Here is a 22837-nt window from a genome sequence, read left to right as displayed (position 1 = left end):
TGACTTCGAGTTATGCCTGTACCGGGGAGGAGGCCGTTTTTTACTGATGTGTAATTCTCAGACAGCCCCAGTGTTTACTTCTCATTATGGAATTTGTATTTAACATTCTCAGCACAGGAATGCCAAGTGAAATCACATTGCTTCAGTGGCTCATTCCCCTCACCCTGGCCAAAGCCTTTGCTGGAGCATATTGACTCCGAAGGGATTTTGCCCCAATGGGGGTTTGTAGGGAGCAGAGGCAAGGGGCAGCAGCAGCCGGGTGCAGGAAGTTGTGAGGATGTCACAAAATCCATGACCGGTGACGACAGTGTGCTGAAGCCGTTGTCTTGAGCTGGTGTCAGGTTATCTTTTAAACTGTCGATGGCTCTCAGAACTGTGCCTCGCTAATTGCAGAACATCCCAATCTTTATGGAGAGTCCAGTGTAATCCCCGTCGCTCCTCCTGAAGCAGCCATGTAGTTAGCATGATGGCTCTTCCTTGAAATCATGGTTGCATTATGTCAAATAGAATTCGTCAGCCATCAGCTTGCTGAATGCAGTAATTGATCATTATTCCCCAAGAAAGGTTAAAAAAAAAAAAAAGCAACAATTAAAGAAGCCATGAGAGAATTTATTAAAGCAAGGAGGAGAAGAAATCTCCAAAATGCTTTCATCAGGTTAACTGCAAGGAGACAAGGAGAAATATAGAAATGGTACTTGAGGTCCGTCATTGATTTGCTCAGAGGCAAAGCCCTGAAAAAAACAACTGATCAATGCAGGGAGGGATTGGTTCTGCTGGATGCCCTGTCAACGTTCCTCTTCGCATGGCAGCATATTAATTGCAGCAGCGTTTGCTCTGAATGAATTTCTTTATGTTCATTCATTCCTTTATTTGTTAATTCATTGTTAAATACATCGTTCAATTATAGGGGCTCCTATTACCTAGTTACCCTTGCATTTGCTCAACTGGTACTGCTAATGCTGGGCTGTCTCAGAAGAAAGAAACAGGAAAAAAAAAGATGCATTGAATTTTCTTACAGTTTTAGATCGGGGTGTAATATCAATAACTTTAATGGAACTGGAGTTGGTGCCCTGATAGGAACCCTGCTGCTCCTCAAATAAATGGCTTGGCTCCACCTCAGCATTTATCTGCCAGGGCTCGGCTTTATCAGGGCACCAACTCAGATTCCATTAATGTTATCTCTTAATTAGCTATGCGATTAACCTGTGTTACTCCTGCACGATAATGAGTCGAAGACAGAACCAGAGAAGTTCAGCTGCCTTATAATTCCCTCTCCAGAAGCCAAATCATTCTGGAAACCATTCCAGGAAAAGAAAAAAACCTCCAAGCAGTTCTGATTCGTTCTTCTCTTGGATATAGGGGCGAATTTTGCACTCTTTGGAGGGAAAAGCAATTGGGATGTTAGCTAACATTTATGACACTTGGTACCAGACACTGTTCTAGTGCTTTCTATTGATTATCTCATTTAATGTTTACAGTGGGTCTATAAGGTAGGTCCTATTACCATCCCCACTTTACAGAGGAGGAAATTGAGATACAGAAACGTCAAAAACTCTATCCCAAGGTCACACAGGTGAGAGATGACTGAGCCAGGCAGGAGACAGGGCACCTAGGCACCCAGTCATTCCTCTGGGATCCCGAGTATAGAACTCAGTAGTAAAGGAGTCATCAGACCATGGCAAACACGGCCCCCTGTACCCTCTTTGAGGCTGTCCCAGCAGAGCCCCCAGGACATTGGCCTCCCACTGGGCAGGTGCATTTCCCCCCGGCTCTGCAGGGCGGAGAAGAGCCCTCATAGCTTAGATTTTTTGCCTGTAGAAATTTCTCTCCAGTAGATCTCAGGGGAGCAGGGGCTTGCACTGGTGGACTTGGATGGCCCTGGGCAAAATGTAAAGACGGAAAAATACCTTGGCTTGCCTGCTTCTCCCATCTTTATTCTGTGTCCTTTGTCCCCTCAAAGTCAGATCCCTTCCCCCACTGCCCTCTCCCTCCCCTCTCCGCCTCCTCCCACACAGATAGGCACAGCCCTCTTTTCTGCTGAAATTACCCAAATAATCAGAAATGTGTTGTCTGGACAAATTTAAAGAGATCATGACCTTATCAACCTACCACCAGTAAGTGACCTGAGTGGCAAGAGACTCCCCTCTGTAGCACTCCTCTATCCCTGCAGGCTCCTCCCCTCAGTGCTTGGTTAGGGGTGGGTGGGAAGGGAAGGAGGACAGAGCTTTACAGTATAAACCTGATGTTGAGGCATCTGGGTGGCTCAGTAGTTGAGCGTCTGCCTTCAGCTCAGGTCATGATCCCGGGGTTCTGGGAATAAGTTCCGCATTGGGGTCCCTGCAGGGAGTTTGCTTCTCCCTCTGCCTATGTCTCTGCCTCTGTCTTTCTCTCTCTCATGAATAAATAAATACAATCTTAAAAAAAAAAAAAACACCCAGTGCTGATGGGAGAGAGGATCCTTCATGATGCTCCTAAGACAACATCACCACACTGCCTCTCTCCCTGTCCTAGCCATACCATAGGACCAGGCCACTGTCCTAGCACCAGGACACATTGGACACTATGGACATTTGGTGTGACTGGAGAAGAGGCGTTGTTGCCACCACCCTTCCTTCGCCTCCCATTCTGTTCTTCCACACTCTATGCCCTCTCATCCAGTGGAATATCATAAAGCAATTTTCCAAAGAAGTTTTAGCCCTTGAACCCCAGTGTTAAACCATTCACATCCCTTTCTCGCCCATAGAATATCCTATCACTGTGAGCTCTTCCAGAATCCTAGAGCTTCTTATTATTTGCAGTTGTCCCTATAGAGATCGAACCACAATATTGTAGATCAATCAATCACATTATAGCGTGTCAATGAAAAGAAAGAAAACTCCACAGAGGGATGGGTGTCTGAATGTTCCACTTTAGAAATGGATGTGAAGCCATATGCAGTCCCTTAACACGCCAAAGTCTGAGATATAAATGATCAATTTTTTATACAAGTAGGTGTAGTTTAAAGCGCATTATTTATAAGTGATTGCTGTCATGTTCTTTAATACAAAATCTAAAAATTAGTAATAACAGTCTTTTGAAACAGTATTTAAAAACAACTACCCAAAGGACACAAAGATCTTTTTGTTGTTGTCATTGTTCTGGTTAAGGCAACACCACCAGTTCTGCCAGAGTTTATCTAACCCTCTCATATCCCTCTGTTCCTTTCTCCCACTTTTGTTCCCAGGCTGGGAAAACATGAGAACAACCTCTGTTTTACAGTTTCTAGAGCTTGCAGCCTTCGAGGCAAATCTAGAAAACATTGTTTCTCTGGGAATTAAAGGAGAAGGAAAAGATGATTTTGAAAAGGAAAAGATGGGGAGGAGGAGGACGCTGCCTCCGATCTCATATAGAGAATATCAAACACAAAAGGCACTTGAGTTCACATTTTGATTCCATTTCAGTCAGAAACGTGAGGGAGAGGGACGGCAGACTCACTTGACCACATGGGCAGGACAGACCAAATTCATTCCTATTCAGCTAATGGAGAATTTCAAATAAGGTAAATATTGCCTGTCTGATCTTTATATGGGGCATTAAAACCCACAAATCTCTTGTGTGTGTGTGTGTGTGTGTGTGTGTGTGTGTGTTTTTCCCAAAGACTCAAAGAACAGTTTATCATCTAAGACTTGCTTTATTTTCAAAATAATGTCTGCCTAGGTGAACACATTTTCTCTCCAAGAGCTCAAGTTTGTTTTTAAGGCAACGTTAATGACTGATGGTGAGTCATCCAGTTTTGTGGCTTGGTACAGTAGTTTATATTTATATAATAGCTTAAAATTCAACTTTGAGCAATGTCCACAGCAGGGAAGAACAATTAGTAAATTCATTAATTGTGCTTTTGTGTACACTTTTATTCTCAAGGCTAATTGTTTGTTTAAATTATTTTGCCTGCATCAAAAGTGTTACCACATGAAAATATTTCAGCATAGGTTTCTGGTGTGAAATATAAGGCTTAGGAAGTTCAGACATGCTTCTGAAATGTAATCAGCTTGCATTTGCTAATGACTGGTACTCAACGTGGAGCCTTTTATTTAAGCATATAAGCAATTAGTTTGGGGAATGTAAGTGTACAAAGAATCATGATTCATGCCGCTGCTTATCCTTCTTCTCTGCTGTGGACAATGGGCATCTTCCATGTTTGACTTTTAAATATAATCAAACTCTGATGTACTGTAAGTTGGAATCATGCGGTCTTATGCAAAGCAATGCCATAAAAGGACTCCATCAGTTGCCAAGCCGATGTGCCAGTGTACATAATAAAAGTGAGGCTTCACTCTTTTTTCATGGAGAGGGACAAAAATCTCCTTCTCCTCTCTTTTCTGAATTCTCTGTGTGTCTGGGCTGTAGCTGTAAGATGAACCAGCTGCCGCTGGAGCGGATGCTTTCCAGTTCCCAGTTCCAGGTGTGGGGCCGGAAAAGAGATTGATGACTTAGTGTAGGCACAGCCAGTTTCCTCCACCAGGTACAGGGGAGCGACAGCAGAACAGAAACAGCCAGCCCTCCCTTCTCCAGCATCTTCCCAGCCTGGCTCGGTCCTCAGGGAGACACACCATCCAGAATGCACAGAAGGAGAAGCACGATAAGGACTCAGGACCTGCTGCGTCTTGGTGCTGGGCTAGGCATCTGACCAACAGATTTAATCACTGCAACCTCCATAAGAGGTGGGCATCGTGAGTCCCATTTTTCAGAAGAGGAAATGGAGGCCAGAATGTAGATTGGAACCCACAACTATACGGCTGCAAATCCAATGGCCTTTCCATGAGACCATGTTGCTTTCCTGGCATTTAGCACAGTACCTTGCCATAGTGGGTACTTCATTCATTCATTCATTCAATAAATATTAATCCTGCCTGAAGATATAGCTGTAAACAAGTTAGATAAGAATTCTTGCCTTCAAAGATTTTATTGATGGGCAGATGAATGTATCCCATTCTATTAATGAATGTGTGTTGAATGAGATTTTGGCCGAATGCAGGCCAGGCCTGTAGCAACCCTCATTTGTGTCCCTATGGGGCCAAATGTTTTCATTCCAAGTGAAAGCGAACAAAACCCTCCCATAAACCTGAGGACCCTGTTATCAAGCCTCCAAAGAGAAGCAGGAAGACTATGAACCCCTCCTAAGTGTCCCAGTTATATGGGAAGCCTGTTAACAAAAGATGGTGGCGGCAGGGTGTAGAATTCATCCCTTTCTTTGCAACCTGGCAGGACTCTAGGAGGGAGATCTAGCACTTGGGCAGAGTGGGCTCTAGAATGTGCTTCTATAGTTACTGTGGGAAGACAGAGCTTCTCATAGCCAAGGAGACTGAGGAAGGGACGCAGCCCACCCCAAACATCAGAGAGAACAGAGGTGGGTTTCAGGCTGAAAGTGTAGAGAAGAAAGACATGTCTATAACTCCACAGGGGCTACTTTAGTTGTTAAATGTTTGTGTTCTGAGTCTGGTCACACTGCAAAACCAGCTCCACTAATCATCAGAATTCCAGATGGGAAGGACCTCTGAGGTCACCTAGCTGAGCCTGGCCTGCTGAGAATCCCTCTCCACATAGCACTTTCAAGGCCCTTTCTCTACCTGGTGTACACATCCCAGAGGACTGTGCTTTGCTCTGTCCCTCAAGAACCAATTCCAGAATCCACCCACAGTACCCTTTAGACCAAATATACAGCCTGGGTGGGGGTCTATTTTTAATTTCCCAAAGTACTGACCAGAAGCCTGGTGCCATGAAAAATTGCTAAGGACCCTCTCTTCCTCTGATGGTACCATCCCACCGTGAGGTCTCTGGTTGGCCAGACACCTGGGGAGGCAACTCCTTCTAAACAAAGCTGCTGTCTACACAGCCTCACAGAAGGCTTATTTCTAAATCCAGTCTGCCTGATTAACACCCTTCCTGGATTTAGAGTCATTATTTACGTGCACAAAGACATAGCCACAAGATGTTCATCACAATGTTGTTTATAGTTGAGAAGATTTCAAAAATAATCTCCACACTCAGTGATAGAAGACTGCTCAAATAAATCATGGATAAGTCATATAGTGTAAAGCATATTATGAAGCCATTAAAAATAATACACCAGATGAGTACTCAGGCTATGTTTCATCACACTAGTAGGTGAAAAAGATAGGCTACAGAGAGTATATGGAGCACACTATTATTCTCTGTCTAGTTTTCAAAAACTCATGCATGAAGAACAGAATAGTAACAAAACTAGTTCTTAGTAAAGAACTGACCTGACTAGTACTATTTTCTTCCCCGCTACTTTTCAACTTTTCCTACAAAGGATATGTGTTACTCTTGTAATTAGATACATAAATCTTACTTGAAAACATTAAATTATGCTTCCTTTTGGTTTGCTGCATTTCTCACATTCATCATTACCAGAATCCCTGTAACAGAGGAAGAAAGGAAAAGACAACTTGTCCTCTTTTCCCCTCACTGGCTGCTGGGTTGCCTGGGTGCCCCTGGTGCAGAATCAATGGCAATGGCCAGCTATGACTCAATCCCACTGCCACTCAAGCAGCTCATTTACTGAACGGACATCCAGAGACTTGAAAGGGCAGATGCCCTTCCCACTGCAGAGAGCGTTAAGGCTAAGGAATTTCATGCTCATCTGAGTAAACAAGAACACTCCCCCAAGTTTTTCTGCTGTAGCATCACACATTCATCTAGAAAGGATATTAGCTATTGAAAGTCTGTTGGTAGCTTCCACAACATACCTTTCCTGTAAAGGAAAGACTGAGATCTAGAGGGGCCAGATGTCTTATCCTTGAAGGTGCAAATGAGGTTGGCCAAGCCAAGATAGGACCCTAAGAGTGAGTCTAATCCCTCCATCTCCGATGTCCTGTCCCTCCCTTTTGTGCCCGTCAAACTCCTCCTCATACCTCATGGGCCACCTAAGCATCACCTTCCTAATAAATTCTCCCAGACTCCTTAACCTTGCCTCTCTCATCACTGTCACTTAGATATAATCCAATGGTTGCATTTTTGATATCACATTGCCATTATTTGACCTTGAGTCTGGCTCTTATCCTGGACTTGAGGGCAGGATTTGTCTCTTTACATTCCTAGTGGCTAGAATATCACAAGCATTTAATAATAAACTCAAAGGCTTAAAGGCACTCCAAAGCTGCAATCTGTCACTGTTTCTAAGAGTTAGGAGGTGGGAGAAGAAGCTGACCATGAAAGAGTGTGCCCCAGTGTCCTGGAGATGTAGGCACTGTGTGTCAGGGTCTGTATGAGACAATCTGGAGATAGAAACCTATTTCCTGCCACTATAGGAAGATGGATGGCATAGAAAGTGGAAGTTTCCATTTGGACGATTATGTGGTGAACAAGGCATTAGGAGTATGATGGGGTGGATGGGTAGTCGCATGACATTCAAGAAAGACCATAGCTTTGAAGAGAGATGCACCAGAATTTGAGCCCTAAGTCTACACCTTATTATGACTTTGGGAACATTACGAAACTTCTTTGAGTCTCAGTTTTCTCATCTAATACTAATAATTACTTTGCAGGGTTATTGACAGCATTAGAGATCATGATTGCAAAATCCTTGGCACAGAGTCAATAATTACTAACTAATGGCCTTCACTATTACACATTCCTGATTCCACAGACAGTAAATCAGAGCCCACATACAGTATTCATGGAGTTGTTCCTCTAGATGGAAGCTGAAACAAGAGGGAATCAGAGAGCCTCAACTGGCCCCCAAGAGGAGGGGAGCCCAGGAAAGGACCCCAGGCCCCTTGAGGTCAGGAGAATGAGCTATACACAGTATATCATTCTCCCCCATTCTTCCAGAAATAGAGAAAAGGATGGGAGTCCTCCTAGTGACATTGGCGTGCTTGCAATCACTCAGGAGACTGGGGCAGAGAGCAAATGATTATATTTAAGGAAGTGACAGCAGCAGGGTGACCAGAGCCCAGGGAGTGATGGTTGGGCAGGGGCCATGGCACTTCTCACAGCATGCAGCAGAGTCCCAAGGGCCATGGCTGTTGGACTGGGCTTTCAGCAAGCCACTGGTGGGGAGTTGATGACAGACTGCTTACATAAAGAATGACACACATCAGGTGACCCCCACCTGCTCAGGGCTGGGAGTGCCACATCAGCAAGGGTGTCAACAGTTTATTTGGGATCCACTCATCCCATGGCAGACCAGCTCCATCTCGCCACTGGTTGAGAGCAGGTGAGGGAAGATGCTTGAGGAAGAGCAGGATGAGGATCTTCTTCAGACAGGCATTAGAGCAGGCATATCTCTTTCCTTTTCCTTCTGGACCAGTCCTTTGAGTGGGACCTCCCTCCTCCAGTCCCAGCCTGCACATATTTTCTGTAGGAAACCATCCCTGAGCCCCTGTGACTGGCATGGCTGTCCTTCTTAAGCCCCCCCTCCCTTTTTTTAAATTTTATTTTTTTAAAGATTTCATTTATTTATTCATGTGGGACTTGATCCTAGGACCCCAGGATCACAACCTGAGCTGAAGGCAGATGCTCAACCACTGAGCCACCCAAGTGCCCCAAGCCCCTTTTGATTACCACTGTATCTAACACGTGTTTTGTATTGGTCTGTTTATTTGCCTATTTTTCCTAGATTGTAAGCACATATAGACAGTGCCTGATACATAATCGGTGCCCAATAAATATCCAATGAATGAGTGGATGGGTGGCGAAAGGACTTTTTAAGTTGAAAACCACCATTATTATTATCAATATATGTTATTATTCGGGACATTAAAGCACAGGGAGCAAGCACATAGTTTTTCTTTTTATTTCTCTACATCGATATACATATGCACATGGACCCACCCAATCATAGGACCAAGAATTTAAGAATACCTTAACTAAACTAAACTAAAAAAATATTTATTGGGCACCTACTAATTGCCAAGGACTTTTTAAAGTGCATCAGATACATCAGTGAACAAAACAACATATACTCTGATAAAACATGTCATTCAAAAAATTTCTTTGAAAACCTGCCGCACAGCCAGGGCAATTATCTCATACTTTAAGTCTGTATTTAGACTTAGACTCCTTCAAATTCTGTTCTAATTCAGACATTTCCAGAAGTAGAGTTCTCATGGAATCTTGAAAAGCACATCTTGTGAGAGATGATTTGTCCTTCTCTATAGCAAAGTCAATGACTTTCCATGAATGACATTGATTGTCATGGTCCACAGGAGGCACCTCTTTGCAAAAACCACTGGACATACACCTTTGACTTTCAATGTTCTCCTCCAATGTGAGCATAAACAAATGGATTCTCTTTTTCACCTGCGTGTTTAACTTGTACCACATGAGGATTGAGCTCATCTGTCTTTTTTTTTTTTTCCTAACAAGGGAAATACAGTTTCTGTGAACATCATCTTGAGTTTATCATTTAGTTTTTTTAAAGAAACAGATTGGATCTTATGTTTTCCCATCCCTGGCTAAGATGGAGACACTCTCCATCCATTGGTTACTTTTCCATACAATGATTCCATCCACTGAGATCACTAAATTGCTCTCAGTAAGTCTGTTAGCTTTGATGCAAATGAAAATTCCATCCCACTCCTGCTGAATGAAGTTGTACCTCAATCGCTCATGGTTAACTGTATGAAACGAGCCAAAATGAAGGCATGGTTAAAGATCGTAGATGTTCTGTGACCATTTTTATCACTATCAGGGCAAATGATTTCAGCACTTGTTCTGCCCTTGGCATGTGAGTAGCAGCATCCTCCCCTGTAGAGTCAAGTCATCATGAATTTGGTGCTAATAGATGTCCAGACCTGGGTCAAGTGCATGAACCACAGAAGAATCAAAACAAGATGACACAGCACCTGCTCTTAAAAAAAGGAATCACACTTTTTTTTTTTTTTTGAGAAAACCAAAATTAAATAGTTGAGCAACTAGGAGATGCTAAAAGACATATGGAGCTAACTGTAAGTATTTGGAAAGAGAGGAAGAAGAGATCCCTGGGCTGAGGCAACTCCCAACAGACTTCACAGAGTAGATTGGACTGAAGGACGGAACTTGAAGATGGAAAGATTTGGACTACAGTGAGCTTTGAAAGGAGGGTGAGCAAGGACATGATCAGAAGAGTTGTCTGGTGGGAAGAGTGAGAACATTGTTCAGGCTGCCACGGATGGCTCTTGTGCAAAATGAATTGGAAATACATTTAGAAAAGAGAATTTAAGTCAAACTGTGGATGTTAGCAAACACTGGGCTGAGGAGTTTAGGTTTCATCTGCTATGCAATAAAAAGCCATTGTTGAGTCATGGATGGAGGAGTGGCTACAGAAATATTCATTAGGCAGCAACCTTCACAATGAACTAGAAAAGAGAATGGAGCTTCTAAAAAAAAAATCAGAGGGAAGCACTATTGATTAAGTTCGGTTAGAGTCACAGCATTGTGATTTGAAAGAGGAATTGACACATTAAGAAATTATAAATTAGGGTTGGCTAAGGATATGTATGACAGGGTAAAATAAAACATAATTCCAGAAGGGCAAACAACAAGCTCCAAAAACACGAGACTTGCCACATTCATAGCATAACCTCAGTAAAATTTACCAAAGAAAAGAAAAAGAAAACCTCACAAATCAATAGTAAAATAGAACAAATTAGAAAAATGAACAAAGAACATGAATAGGAACATTTCCACAGAAATCTGAAAGTCTACTGAACTTGTGAAGCCATATATACCCACACTAAGGTATGCAAAATAAAAAAACCAAGATATTATTTTTGCCTATTAATTTGGGTAAAAATATGATAATTGTTCAATTATACCTAGTGTCTTCAAGGAATACACTATTTATGGGAAAGTAAATGGTATACCTTCTCTGGAGAGCAATTGGCAATATCAAAAACATTATAAGTATTTTTATTCATCATGAGCCTAGGTTTTTCTCTACTTCTCATGAGTCATGTCTCATGTATATACATCAAAACCTTACTCATAGGTGATATAATTGAAAATAATCTACATGTCCAAAAATAATATGTTGGATATGAAAAGTACGGAATATTGTATAAATATTAGAATCAGTGAAGAAAAATCTTTAATATATGGGAAAATGTGCATAACATATTCTTAAATTTAAAAAGTAGATTATAAGCAGGTTGCAAAATATGTTTCTACTTTTTAAAAATCTGTGGATATAGGGATCCCTGGGTGGCGCAGCGGTTTGGTGCCTGCCTTTGTCCCAGGGCGCGATCCTGGAGGCCCGGGATCGAATCCCACATCAGGCTCCCGGTGCATGGAGCCTGCTTCTCCCTCTGCCTATGTCTCAGCCTCTCTCTCTCTCTCTCTCTCTGGCTATCATAAATAGATAAAATTTAAAAAAAAATCTGTGGATATAAACAATACGTGGATTTTGGATTCTAATTCAAACTAGGCTACTTGTAAAAAGATATTTTTAAAACAATCAGAGAAAACCAAACATCATCTAATGAGATGAAATTGAGTATTTGTTGTTAATTTTGTCAGGTATGATAATGACAGTTCAGTTATGGTTTTAAAAAGCTTTTAGTAAAAAATAAAATAAAATAAAAAGCTTTTAGTGTTAGAGATACACACAGAAGTGTTATAGGATATTTGTTTTACAATACTCAAAAATAAAGACAATTAGATAAAACAAAAATAACGACATGTTAATAAGGATTAATCATATAGTTCTATTTTGAAAATTCCCATAATATAAATGTTAATTTAAAAAGGAAGGCAGCACCCAGCCACACTTCAAAAATAACATATGTATATGCATAGAAAAAGTTGGAAATAGTATATACCAAAATAGTTACAATTTGCTGGTCAGACAGGTGATTTTTGTTTTCTTGTTTGTTTGTTTTTTATAAATACACTTTTCAAATTTCTGAACATATAATACTTCTGTATTATATAACTTATATAATACTAACATATAATACCTCTATAACCAAAAAAAAAAAAAATATATATATATATATAACATTAGGCGTGCCTATGTGGCTCAGTTAGTTGAGACTCTGATTCTTGATTTTGGCTCAGGTCATGATCTTAGGGTCATGCAATCAAACCCTGCATCAGGCTCTGCCCTTAGTAGGAGAATGCTTGAGATTCCTTCTCTCCCTCTGCCTCTGCCCCTCCCCCTCCTCTCTCTCTCTTTCAAAATAAATAAATAGTATCTTTTAAAAAAAGAAGAACTCTAAATGCTCTTTTTAAAGCTTCCTACTTTTTTTTTTAAATCTTTTTTTTTTAATTTTTATTTATTTACTTATGATAGTCACAGAGAGAGAGAGAGAGAGGCAGAGACACAGGCAGAGGGAGAAGCAGGCTCCATGCACCGGGAGCCCGATGTGGGATTCGATCCCGGGTCTCCAGGATCACGCCCTGGGCCAAAGGCAGGCGCCAAACCGCTGCGCCACCCAGGGATCCCAGCTTCCTACTTTTGACTTTAAAGAAGTAAAGGAAATGGTGACACCAGTAGCTGAAATGGAGAAGATGAGAACCAGAGAGGGTTTGGGAAGGAAATACTCAAAACAGGGCTTAAAGAAGTGGTGGTGGTAGTAGATATCTGGATAGAGTCCTGAAACCAATGGAAAAAGGGAATTGAGATGATGAAGTGCTTAGGGAAGGCAGGAGCTCTGAGTTTGACCCTTAGATGTACCTGGATATTATGTACAACAGCTTCACAGGTCTACCTTGGAAATAATGGTTTTGAAAACTGAAGTTGATTTTTCCTCTCATTCATTTATTCCACATGGTCCAGGCACTGTTCTAGATGCTAGGAGCACTGTGGGAAAACAGAGATGCTGGAATACATCTTAATGGACTTACAAACATCAGAGAGGAGGGGTTAGACCCCAAACTACACAAGCAGTCCATCATAATAACTATTATGAAGGAGAAGTACAAGGTACCAAAAGAGCCTATAATAGAAAGACTCAACCTAGTTCACTGACATTCTGGAAAACTTTCTTAAGGAAGTTCTGTTCCTGAAGGATAAACAGGAATTTAGCAAAGAATGGGACAGAAGCATTCAGACCAAGGGATGAGCTCACTCAAAGGTCTTGATGCTGGGGAAAAAAACAAAACAAAACATGATTACTTGAGGAACAAGAAGGAAGCCAGTGTGTCAGGAGCAGAAAGTGATGCATCAAAGGATACAAGATGAAACTGAAGAAGGGGGCCATGGAGAACATGCAGAGGTTTCTGGGCCATGATGAGGATCATTACTATGACAGTATTTTATTCTAGGTGGACAAGGAGGCTAGTAAAAGAGTTCAGATATGAGGGTCATCACTAAAGTACAGGCATCTGAAGAGAGGTCCTATTAAGAGTATTCAGAAGCCTGTTGAACAGTCAAGGTGGAAGAAGTCAATGCTTTGTCTTGAGGTAGTAGCCATGGAGGCAGAGAGAAGTGGACAGAATAAAAAATTAAACATTTCCTGAGTGAGGGATGCCTGCGTGGCTCAGCGGTTGAGCATCTGCCTTCGGCTCAGGTTATGATCCTGTGGTCCCAGGATCGAGTCCCACATTGGGCTCCCTGCATGGAGCCTGCTTCTCCCTCTGCATCTGCCTCTGTCTCTGTCTCTCTCTGTGTCTCTCATAAATAAATTTTTAAAATCTTTAAAAAAAATTTCCTGAGGGAGCAGATGAACTGGCAAAGAGGACTGAGTAATAACCAGAGAAGTAGGAGGAAGATCAGGAAACCAGCTTCAAGGAAGGCATGTTTTCTGGATAGAAAGAGTGGTCGCGTAGGTTGGTTGCTACCAAACAGTATCCATTGGAATTAGCAAAATGCAAGTCATTGATGACTTTGCCAGGGCAGTTGGGTCAAGTGCTGAGGTGGAGGCAAGATTGGAGAGGTCAAGCATTGACATGGATGCTGCGCTGTTTATTGGAAAACAAGAAGACAAAGATAAATGGGGGAGATGTTTAAATTTGAACTTGTATATAGGAATAATCCTGGAAAGGAAATAGGTTGAAAACCAGAAGTGGTAGTCTAGGGTTTGTCAGAAGTAAGAGGATGGTATGCAGAGCACAGTGCGGGGACTGTCCTCAACCCGAGGCACACTTGCCTGGACTTCACAGGGGGTAAAGAAGAAAGATGGACAGATTCAGGGGGGTTTATAGACCTAGTGGCAAGAACTTGAGGGAATTCCTTTCTGATTCCTTATGGTTTCTCAGAAGGGAAGGGATAGTTATGTTTGATGTGTGTAGAGTTTGTGAAGTGTGTGTAAATGTGTTCCTGGATGCTCTAAGACCAGAGTAAGAAGTAGGATGGCTGGAAGAGAAGGGTTCCAAATAATCATGGCACGCAGAGGGGGAGCAAACCAACTAGAGAGCTAAAGACATAGGAAGAGGAGACTCTGAGTCAAAGTCAAGTTCAAATGAGTTCCAAATGTGGACAAATGACGAGGCAAAGGGACATCCACTTCTAAAGCCATGATAAAGTAACAACCAGAGCTGCAGGTGGGCCACTGATGTCACTCCTAGAAGCTGGCAATGAAGGCCAGTGCTCTTCAAAAGTATACCACATATGCCGAGTACTTGGAGTATGGACATGCAGGAACTCATCTAACCCTCATCCAACCCTAACAACAACCCCATGGGGTGGATACTGTTATTTCCCCAGAACAGCCGAGGAAACAAAGGGTTATACACATTGCCCAAGATCAGACAGCTTGCAAGAAGCAGAATTCAAACCCACTTTATATCATCCTTGAGGTTCCAGGGCTGCAAGATGTCAGGGGGACACCATATATTCACTTACTGTTTCTACTATTAATTAATTTCTTTTTAAAATTTTATTTACTTATTCATAAGAGACACAGAGAAAGAGAGAGAGAGAGAGAGGCAGAGACACAGGCAGAGGGAGAGGCAGGCTCCATGCAGGGAGCCTGACGTGGTACTCGATCCCAGGTCTCCAGGATCATGCTTTGGGCCGAAGGGGGCGCTAAACCACTAAGCCACCCAGGGATGCCCCTATTTATTAATTTCAAGTAAAACCAAGTTTCTTCCCAAACTCTCTAACCCTTTTCAGTTTTATTTTTCTCCATAGTACTACCAATCTTCATTACGCTCTCATCACTTACGTATTTACTATCTGACTTTCTCTAGATTTTCCACCTTAGCCATTCCTCTTTGGGTTCACTGCTCCTTGCTCAACATTTTTAATTCATGGTGCCTATGTCCCTCCTAACAATTGAAGATAAGCCATAAGCAGCCCCAATGTCAGGAACCTGAAAGTATGAAATTATCTCTCGTTACACATTTTGATGTCATGGTGGTATACTCCTTACCAAAAAATGTGGCAGCTCTTATGAAGTGCTTGTATTTAGATCCTAGCTCTAGTACTTACTGCTGGTATAACTGTCCACTCTTTGATCTCTGGACACAGCTTCTCCACCCATAAAATGGGCATAATGATCCCTACTCCTAAGACTGTTGGCAGGGTTAATGTAATGTTATATACCGTGTCCCTGGTGCACTGATGGTGCTTAATAAATAAATATTTTTCCTTACTCACTGTTTGGCCTGCTGTTACCAACTCCCCAAATAATGTGACCAGGGACTCTTCACTCATTTCTTTTTTACTGCCTTAGAACAAAGGGAACATAATCAAGAGTGGAAACATTATTTGATATCTGCTTCAAAAGCAGGCTGTGTTTGATGTGTGATGCTGATGTGTGATACTCGATCTATTAGATATTAGTATTAGACTGCTGGCTTTGCGCTGTTTATATTGGTAACATGACCCTGACCAGATTCCCAGCTGTGAGCATTAAAATGTGGGCTTTCAGTTGTTGGGCTTTTTTTTTTTCTCCTTCTGCCAGAATGAGGTTGAATAAGCATCCAGTGTAACAGCCCTCAGCTGAGTGTGCTGAACTCTTAAAATTCCAAAATCGGGGTCTAGGGAAATCTTCATACCTCATGTTACCTCCCCACCTCCAGACTATCTCAAGGTGCTCCTTGGATTCTATTTTTCAGGCTGTATTCACCATTTTTACCCTGGACCTGCCCATCTGAAAGCTTGCAGACCCCACTTACTGAGTATGTGCTGAGCATTTGATACATCCCATGCTGTTCTCAACCTACTTAATTTCATTTTCTCCATAATCCTACAAAGTAAGTCCTTTAGTACCACAAGGATGGGTCTCCGTTATGTCTCTTGTCCTTTCTCCAACCAATTCTGGCCATCAACCATGTCTTTCCACTCCACAGAATAAAATCCAACCTCTGCAGCATGCCCTTCAAGGTTCTACAGGAACAGACCCCCGTAGGTGAGGGCACCAGGAAGCATCACCCAACCCCGATTTTTTTGAGAGTAAAAGCAAGTGCCATTTGCAATTATGCCGGGAAAAGAGATGAACACCCAGACCACCATGGGCTAGTGGGGATGCATGGCCACCCTTTGTGTGCCTCCTATGCTGCTCTCCTTGCTGACCTACTGCATTCCCCAGCTCTACCATGCTGTTTCATGCATGTGGAAGACTGACGAGACTCTACCTTTCCCAACCCAACCCAAAAAACTCATTCTTCAACACCTATTCAGAAACAGCTGCTTCTGTGAAGTTCATCCCAAGTTTTTCAAAGCCAGTTTACAGATTGGTTAGAGCCCAGGTATTGTCCCCTTGTTGAATCTATGAGTTCACATCCCAGTTCCGCCATCTGCATATCGCATGTACTTGGGCAACTCACTCAAGTTGTCTTGGCTCCCTTTTTTTTGTAATGTTGAGATAATAGAACCTTCTTCATGAGGTGGCTTTGAGGACCAAGTGAATTCATAAGTGCATGGGGCTTCGGGTGGAATGTGTGCTGCACAGTGATTTGGGGCACAGATGTGCACATGCTCATACATATGTGCACACCTGAACCTCTCCTGTAAGGCATGTGACTTTCTCCTTTGAGGACAAAAAGAAATTGTCAAATGGAATGTTAAATGCTAAAGAGTTCATAGATCATTTTGTCTATAATAATCCCCCGTTTTTATTATGGTGATTTTGACATCATCTTAATCAATACAGCATGTTAAAATTTCTAAGATCCCTCTAGGATCCAAGTAATTCTATAAGCTATCCCACATAGGCTTCTTGCTGGCAGGAGTGTGGGATGGTCTCAAAATGCCTTTTATAAATAAGCAGAATAGGCTTCTATCCGTGTGATGCTATTTCAGAGTTCAGTAACATTTATTTTACCTAAGACCTGCATTATTAAAGTGCTAATACTCCTGAGATAAGTAACTGATCTTTTCTATCTTCAGTTATTTTTACCTTAGTGTGAATGCATTTCAAATCCTTTTTGAGTGAAGGCATGAGAGAAGATACTCAGTATTCCTAAGGGTTGGAAGCAGGAACCTCGAAGGGTAAGAAAGAGTATGGAAAAGCAGGATTTCAGATGACAAAGATGAATTCTGTCCACATCACACTTTCACTCAGAGCAAAACACCCTTGAAGGAGTCATAATGCTAAACACCTAGGCTAGGCTGAGTCTTCGCTAGAAGTGGCAAGATAACCACTCCAGCCCCCTGCCCATGCCCCTGAAACACACACATACAGACACACGCAGACACCTGTGTGCACACACACATGGACACACACACAGACACACACGACTCATTTCAAGTCTGCCTCCCTCAAGTCCAGGTTAATGGGGACTTTTGCTATTATTGTTGTTATTCTCTGGCTGTCATTTTGAAGCTTTTCCCCCCACAGATTTTAATTGAATGTTCCAGAGGGGAGATATTTCCAGCATTTAGTTTTGAACTTTTGCCTCACATTGTGACCAATTAAAATATGACTAACAACAGAACACATTTTCTTTTTCTTCCAGCATCACCCCCAACAGAGACCATGGAGCTTGAACGCCATATTATTATTTTCCATGCTGTTTGACTTAAAGCAGAGAAAACTTTTTTTGTAAAGTTCTTTGAAAACTTTTCGACAATCTCATTTGGTCTTTTCTTTCTCCCATTCCATGATATATTGGGCAGAATTCTCTATGGTCTGCTTTCTCTCCAATTTTCATGTCAAACCTTCTGTAATATAGGGCAGTGGCCCCCACTGCATTACTGAAAGCCAAGCCATTATGGATGGCTTTAAAGATCATAGTTATACACAGATAAGGATGCAAATCCACCAGAGCCCAGCCTGGAGGGCAGCCCTCTACTTCTATCCCCGTGTGGCCACCTATCCCTTCCCCCATATCTTTGGCACATCTCTCAGGTTCCCAGTCACCTCTCAGTGAAGAGTCTACTGTGCAAAGAAAAGAGAGCACATCGTTGATGAAGAGCCAGGGTTTCCCTCTCCATATCTGAAGCATATCCATAATAGCACCCTTATGTCCCCCTGATCCACTTCCAGGAATTCCTCTTCTTTCTTTGCGGTTGATTCTTTTCCTTTCTACCTACCTTTGGCACTTGGCTAGAAATGACTTCCCCTTCTACCTGGTGCATTTTTTATTCTCCCTTTTCACCATCTCTCAAACTGAAAAGATAGGCACGAACACTTCCTTGTTCTCACAAACCACCCTGCAGACTCTGCCTCCTGCCCATGACTTTGTCTTTCCCTTCCACCACCAGACTGCTGGACAGAAGAGTCCATGTTCTTGACTACGACCGCCTCAGCTTCAGTTACACGCTGACACACTGCAATGTAGATACCACCATATTATATTATATTGACAGTGTGATAAAGATCCACGGGCTCAAACAAAGGTCAGGAAAGGACTTGGTGATTAGTAAATTGCCCTTGGATTCAGGCAAGGACTTTGGTAATAGGGATAATGTAACAAGTGGAAACAACAAGTGGAGCTTAAAACTCAACTGCTCCCCCTCTTTTCTGCCTAGAACCACAGAGGGTATGGAAAGGAAGAAAAAGAAGGTTCCTGCTGTGCCAGAAACACTTAAGAAAAAGCAAAAGAATTTCACAGAGTTAAAGAAAGACCAAACGTCTAAGAAAGATGTTTGCCCAAAGAAGGCAAGGAGGAAGCTTACCTGTGAAAAGTTAAAGCATTACTGCAAAGAATATAGGCAGATGTACAGGACAAAGATTCGTGTGGCGAGGGTGGCAAGAAAAGCTGGTAACTTCTATGTACCTGCAGAACCCACACTGGCATTTGTCATCAAGGTCAGAGTATCAGTGGTGTGAGGCCAAAGGTTCAAAAGGTGCTGTAGCTTCTTCACCCTCGACAAATCTTCAGTGGCACCTTTGTTCAGCTCAACAAGACTTCAGTTAACATGCTAAGGATTGTGGAGCCATATATAGCATGGGGGGGGGGGCAAACCTGAAGTCAGTGAATGAATTGATCTACAAGTGTGGTTATGGCAAGATCAACAAGAAGTGAATTGCCTGACAGGCGACACATTGATTACTTGATCTCTTGGTAAATATGGCATCATCTGCTCGAAGGATCGGATTCATGAGATCTCTACTATTGGAAAACGTTTCAAAGAAGCAAACAACCTCTTATGGCTCTTCAAATTATCTTCTCCATGAAGGAGAATGAAGAAAAAGACTACCCGTTTTGCAGAAGGTGGAGATGCTGGCAACAGGGAAGACCAGATCAATAAGATTATTAGAAGGGTGACCTAAGATATTTACCATGATTATTATTTGTAATTTCATCATTTAATAAATGACTACTTTCAAATTGAAAATAACAACAACAGCTCAACTGCCCTTTTTTGGTTTTCTGAGCCAAAACTAGTCTGGGACTGCCTGGACCCAGAAATGGCAATAACCTTACTAGAGGGTGAGGGTGTCTGTGTCCACACTAGTCTTTGACATTGACCCTGTGGGAGATGATGAGAGCAGGAGATGGAGATCTGGCCTTGCTACAGGGAGCATGGATCCAGCTGGGAGACAATCAGGCAAAAGAGAAGCAACAGGACATCCTACTGCTTGCTTCTCTGGGCCTCCGAGGCTTACATGATTGTTTCTATGTGCAAAGAAGAAATGGAGGTCTCTACCTTTCTAGAGCTTCCTGCCTATTCTTCCCTGTCATATCCCTTTCTGAGTGTTCTCCAGTCCGGCTCCTCTTTTTAGTCAAGAAAGCAAGAACTGTGTTCCTCTGTACATCACCTGCATCATTTACCACGGGTAACTGTCTGCTCTCCTCTGCTGGATAAAGTCCTGACAAACCAGGAAGTCAATCCCTTCCCTAGGTCTGAAAAGATGCATCTCCTTTGTAATCAAGAAGGTAGAAAGATAAGACAATGGCTCTTGCTCTCTCCCAAGCAACTTATGTCCTTTCTCCCTTGCCCCATGTGCACATTCTCTAGGAAGCAATCTCAGAGGGCTAAAGCCACCAATTGAGGTCATGGCCTCTGTGCCAAGTGCCAACCAGTGGCTGACCTGTTCTGATGAATCCTGGTGGGCAAGCTGAGGTCATCCATTTATCTCACGTGAATCGTGAAACAGCCCACAGATGGCCAGCCATTAGATGTGCAGTCACTACTGCTCAGCCTAGATTTGAACCTGTGACCTCTAAGTAAAAGGTCTGTAATAACAATGCAATAACAATGCTTGGAGGATCTAGGCGCTCTCCAAGTCCTTACTTTTTAAATTAGCACTTTGTAGTTAGTCACCGAGGAAGGAGAAGAAACCAAAGAAGGAATGGATTGAACACCTGCTGTCCTTAAGGGAAGGAGGAGAACTGGAGGCGGAGAAACTTGCTCTTACACGCCTCAGTGGGTGAAACTGTTGCTTTTTAAAGCAGGGTGCCATTTGAAAAGTGACTGCCTCTTACCATCGCTCTGCAGTGCTATTTGAAACACCTGCCTTGGCCGTCGCTCTGCTTCGGTGCTTGTCTTCATTTGCTTGCTTAACAACTGGAAGTGTTTATACCCTCGTCACAAAATCACTTTCTTGAACAGAGTAGAGATCGTGAAAGTTAATTCTCTTCTCCCCAAAACTCTCAGCAGTTTCAGTCCGCTGCTTCATTAATTCACTCAGCTCTGAGGCGAAGAAGCAATACTATTGTGCCCATTTTACAGATCGGTATAGTGGGAAGTTCAAAGGCTTCGTGCAAACTTTGTTTCCCACATGTCAAGAAATAGTCTTAGCAGTTGACAAGCCACAGAATGAAAGGGATTCATTCAAGGTGTCAATTTGTTCATCTGCAACTGAGGATAACGGAAAGTTTGTGGTATAAATGAAATAATAATACATATGAAGTTTAGGGCACAGCACTCAGCTACACCGGGCTGCTGCACTGCACAACTCAACCAATATTGTGCCGCCAGTCATCTAAAACACGGTGTGAATCATGCCCCCTAGAGTTGTACAATCAACAGCCATGCCAGCCACAGTGTGACACACAATACTTTCTCTGTAAGTATTAGCCGTCATTGTTAGTTTGGAAGATTTTCTTCTGGCAACAGCAGAGTAGGTGGTTCAGAACAGCCCTCTCTCTGACCATACACAACACATGAAAAGAAACATTAGTTTAAGGACATTGGGAAGCTACCAAGGCAGTGAGAAATCATGCTGCCGACATCCCAGAGAGGAAGGAAGCCCATTTAAAGCTGCCTTTCTCCCGAAACGGTGGTTCTCAAAGTGTGGGCACTGAGGAAGCAGTAGGTCTTGTAGTTCTCTTGTTAGAACTACAAATAATTGGGAAAGACTCAGAAATCTCCTGTAACAAACCCTCTCATTGATTCTGTTGTACCTCAAGTTCTGAGTCCGGCTGAGAGACCAAGAAGCAGGACAGGAATTTTGGGAGTCTCAACGGCCTGGGGAGTTAAAACATCATTCTTAAGATAAAGACCAAACTCCGGGCGCCTGGGTGGCTCAGAAGTTGAGCATCTGCCTTTGGCTTGGGAAGTGATCCTGGGGTGCTGGGATCAAGTCCTCGCTGCAGGGAGCCTGCTTCTCCCTCTGCCTATGTCTTCCTTCTCCTCCATCTGTTCTGGACTCTTTTAATTGCCTTGTACTTGCTATGCTCCTCCCTGTCACAGGGCCTTTGCATGTACCTAAAATATCCTTTCTGTCTCCCTTCAACTAGTTAATACCAATTTGTTCCTCTGTTTAAGAATTGCTTCCTCAAAAAAGCCTTTGTTGATCTCCCCGATTAAATCAAATCCCCTTATTATCAGTTTTCATGGAAGGTGACCTTCTGATCCTCTCTTTAGTAGCACTCAGAATAATTTAATTTTATATTTGATTTTTTTTATTAAAGAGTCATGTCTATTTTTGCTGACCACTGTATATTCAGCAAATGAATATAGCATATATTATATTCATTAGTCACTGATTAAATTAATAAATAACTAATCAGAAATAGTATTGTTATTATGATTTCAAAAATGAGAAGATTGAGTTTTCTGAGACTCAAATAAGAAGCATCCCAGAAGAATTCCAGACCCCCGTGGCTCTAAGTCAGCATTCCAGGTCACCAATTAACAACAAACTCTTCCCTTCCTGTGTTTGAAACCAGTTAAGCAGTAGACCCAAGGAAGAGGCTGATGGAGATCAAAATATCAACTTAATTACTAATAAATCTGCATTGGAGAGCTATGTTCAAGTAATAGCCACAATCAAGTTTCCTAATATATCCCCTTGGATTTGAACTTGTCCGTTCAAACTGCTGGCATCACCTATGTGGGGGCAGATCAAGACCCGTGAAACTTACTGCATGGATTAGCATCCAGAGGTCAAGCTGCTCCACCAGAGCCTGGAAAGCCAGGGAGAGGCTAGCTGGAGTATGCCCAGAAGTCTCTCCCAAATTTTCTTATACAGTAGTTCACTATTTTCATGGGAAGAAATGAGTAAGAGAGGAAAGAAGGCCAAGAATATTGCTTTGAAGGAAGCTTTCACAAGGAAACCTAAAATGAAAGAGTGGA

The 22837-nt window shown here is 42.4% G+C and overlaps 1 long non-coding RNA gene and 1 pseudogene across 2 annotated transcripts; both read left to right on the top strand.

Moving 5' to 3' along the window:
* Window positions 1-3453: 3453 nt before the first annotated feature.
* On the top strand, window positions 3454-22123 carry LOC144315139 (large ribosomal subunit protein uL30-like; annotated as a pseudogene). The gene is made up of 2 exons (XR_013380915.1): window positions 3454-3538; window positions 18842-22123. The product of XR_013380915.1 is annotated as a large ribosomal subunit protein uL30-like (transcript).
* Window positions 10336-16650, top strand: LOC144315140 (uncharacterized). The gene is made up of 3 exons (XR_013380916.1): window positions 10336-10722; window positions 15985-16122; window positions 16219-16650. It is a non-coding gene; the product is annotated as an uncharacterized LOC144315140 (long non-coding RNA).
* Window positions 22124-22837: the final 714 nt, after the last annotated feature.

Source organism: Canis aureus, chromosome 6, assembly GCF_053574225.1.
Source record: "Canis aureus isolate CA01 chromosome 6, VMU_Caureus_v.1.0, whole genome shotgun sequence".
NCBI classification, from domain to species: domain Eukaryota; kingdom Metazoa; phylum Chordata; class Mammalia; order Carnivora; family Canidae; genus Canis; species Canis aureus.
The sequence above is the reverse complement of the archived record's forward strand: the minus strand, read 5'-3'. Positions and strand labels throughout refer to the sequence as shown.